Source organism: Calidris pugnax, unplaced genomic scaffold, assembly GCF_001431845.1.
Source record: "Calidris pugnax isolate Ruff unplaced genomic scaffold, ASM143184v1 scaffold64, whole genome shotgun sequence".
Classification (NCBI taxonomy): Eukaryota; Metazoa; Chordata; class Aves; order Charadriiformes; family Scolopacidae; genus Calidris; species Calidris pugnax.
The window spans coordinates 832,224-835,423 of NW_015090784.1; positions in this window are offsets into that span (position 1 = coordinate 832,224).

The following is a 3,200-nucleotide window of genomic DNA, read 5'->3' on the forward strand; positions in this document are numbered from 1 at the left end:
CGCCCCCCTCCGCAGCCCCTCGCCCCGGAGGGACACAGCCCATCCCGGGGGGCGCCTCCTGGCCCCGGCGGTGCCCGGGGTGCGGCGGCCGCGCCCTGACCCGCCGCTCTCCCCGCGCCGGGCGCTGACCCGCTCCTGACCTACAACACGGACCGTGACATCTGCGTGAACCCGGCCGGCGACCGCGCCAAGTTCACTGTCTATCAAAATAACGAGATACGGTGGCCTGAGCACCGATAATTGCCACAGGAAGGCTTTATTATCTCCCCAGCTGTGTATTCCCCAGCCATCGGCTCGAAAAGAATCAAATGGTGAAGAGTGAAAGGGATAATTAAAAACATCTTGGAAGGGGGTCAAGAAATTAACAGCCTAATATGAACAAACTTTGATTACAAGTAACAATTATTACACTTCATTTGTAAATGTTGGTGTTTATCTGCAAACAAAATCAGTTTCAAGTCTTTTTCTTTTTTTTTTTTTCTTTTTTTTTTTTTTAACTAGATTCACGTTACATTTTCCAGCGGGTGGCTGCGGGACTCGTTACCGCTCGGGGTAATTTTTGGCCGCGCTGCCGGAGGAGCCCGGGCCGTCCCACTGCTGGTGCCGGGCCCTGCCCGCCGTGGGAGCCACCATCGCCTGCGGGTCGCAGCCACGCCAGCAGCTCCTGATAATTAAAGTTACTCATTGCCACTTGCGGCCACCACCTACTGATTTCACCCCCGATAGCCAGAAAGATTCACCTTTCAGGACAAGGTCAGGAGGGACAGAGGTGCTGGTTCACTTTGGGGTGAACTGCCAACAGCAGTTCGCTCAGCCCCACGGCTCAGCCTCTCCCAGATGGGCCCTGTCACCTTTGGGAGCCACATTTCTGCCCTGGGTAGCCTTGTGCTCGCAGGGCTAACAGCAGCGGGCACCCCCCCAGCACCGCCACGCACGGGGCACCCGCCAGGGCAAGGACATTGGCGACCTGGCACTGAAGCGGGACGATGACAGAGATTCAGGGGACAAAGGAAGGTCCCCAGAGCCTTTCCAGAGGGACTCTGTCCTCATGCCGCGTTTCTGCCCTCGCAGGTCAAGCTGCTGCTGTTTCTTCTCAGAGCATGGCATGCCACCAGGCCCGGGGGCACCAGGGGAGGGTTTCCCCCACTGCTTCCACACAGGACGCGTGACAGAGGGAGCAGAGGTGAAGCTGGACGGAGCTCCACTGCAGTGGAGCAAGAGCCCAGCTCTGTTCTTGGTGAAAAAGCAACAGGATTCACTTCATGTTACGTGGCAGAGAAATACCCCGTGTCTCAGCAAGGAGGTGGTATTCAGAAAACACCTAAAAAGGTGCCTTCAGCACCCAGGCTTAGCCCCGGGTACCACCCCCCGACGGACCCACAGAGCTGCCATCCTTGCACCTTCCCTGGCAGAGAGAGACCATGGGATGTGACATGGTCCAGACAGCCACCACGGGGCCTGTGCCACCTGGCCAATGCCCTGGCTGCAACGCAAACAGCATCATCAGGAACAGGGGACTTTCTACCACTAATCGGATGAATTCAGAAACGCCCATTTTCCAGACATTTATTCCCCAAAGCCCCCTCCCCTGCTGCAGTCTGATCCCTGGGACAGGCTGTGGCTGGGAGCACGTGCTGCGGGGGGCACAGAGGGGGGGCTTCACAGCAGACCCCAAGCAGCAGCACGAGCTCAGGCACAACCTTCACAGCTACTACTGCTGGGAGTGAGACACGGCCTCTGCGCTGGCTCTAACGGCAACTGCTGGAATGAGATTTAAACATTTACAATAAAAACCGCTTTACGCCCTATTATTCTAGCTACAGCTGATGCCATGGACTGAGCAGCCCTGGCTTGTGTTTTCCTACAGATCCCCCCCCATCCTCTCTCTTTTTACATATAAAAAACTACTGAGGCAGGACGCTGGTCCTGCCCCTCCTACTGCACACCCACGGGAGATAACCCTGGGACAGAGAGGATCCGGGAGTTTTGCCCCCCATCCCTGGTGACTGGAGCCCTGCGTGGGGCAGGGGCTGCTGAGCCCCCGTGGGGGATGCTGAGCAGCCCTGGCTTGTGTTTTCCTACAGATCCCCCCCCATCCTCTCTCTTTTTACATATAAAAAACTACTGAGGCAGGACGCTGGTCCTGCCCCTCCTACTGCACACCCACGGGAGATAACCCTGGGACAGAGAGGATCCGGGAGTTTTGCCCCCCATCCCTGGTGACTGGAGCCCTGCGTGGGGCAGGGGCTGCTGAGCCCCCGTGGGGGATGCTCCCTGCCAGCAGCTTCAGGGGTTCATCTCCGGGCTGGGGCTGAGGCTCCCCCCAGAGCTCCGGAGCAGGACCCTCCCTGATGGTTTGCACACCAGGAGGGGAAAAATAAGGCGGCCTTTGGGGTTTCTCTCTGGGGTGACCCCGCGCCGTTCCCCGCCTGGGGAGCAGGGACCTGCCCCAGCAGCCATGGGGGGCCACCAGCGCCAGGGCCGAGGGGGCAGCGTGTCCCCAGCTCAGGCCTCGCCGGGCCGCAGGGGGTGGAAGTAGAGCTGCAGCCCGTCGTCCACGGGGTGCACGATGGGCACGGTCTGCATGGCGGGGTAGCCAGGGGTGGCCCCCCCGATAGCCAGAAAGATTCACCTTTCAGGACAAGGTCAGGAGGGACAGAGGTGCTGGTTCACTTTGGGGTCTCCCTGCCAACAGCAGTTCGCTCAGCCCCACGGCTCAGCCTCTCCCAGATGGGCCCTGTCACCTTTGGGAGCCACATTTCTGCCCTGGGTAGCCTTGTGCTCGCAGGGCTAACGGCAGCGGGCACCCCCCCAGCACCGCCACGCACGGGGCACCCGCCAGGGCAAGGACATTGGCGACCTGGCACTGAAGCGGGACGATGACGGAGATTCAGGGGACAAAGGAAGGTCCCCAGAGCCTTTCCAGAGGGACGCTGTCCTCATGCCGCGTTTCTGCCCTCGCAGGTCAAGCTGCTGCTGTTTCTTCTCAGAGCATGGCATGCCACCAGGCCCGGGGGCACCAGGGGAGGGTTTCCCCCACTGCTTCCACACAGGACGCGTGACAGAGGGAGCAGAGGTGAAGCTGGACGGAGCTCCACAGCAAGAGCCCAGCTCTGTTCTTGGTGAAAAAGCAACAGGATTCACTTCATGTTACGTGGCAGAGAAATACCCCGTGTCTCAGCAAGGAGGTGGTATTCAGA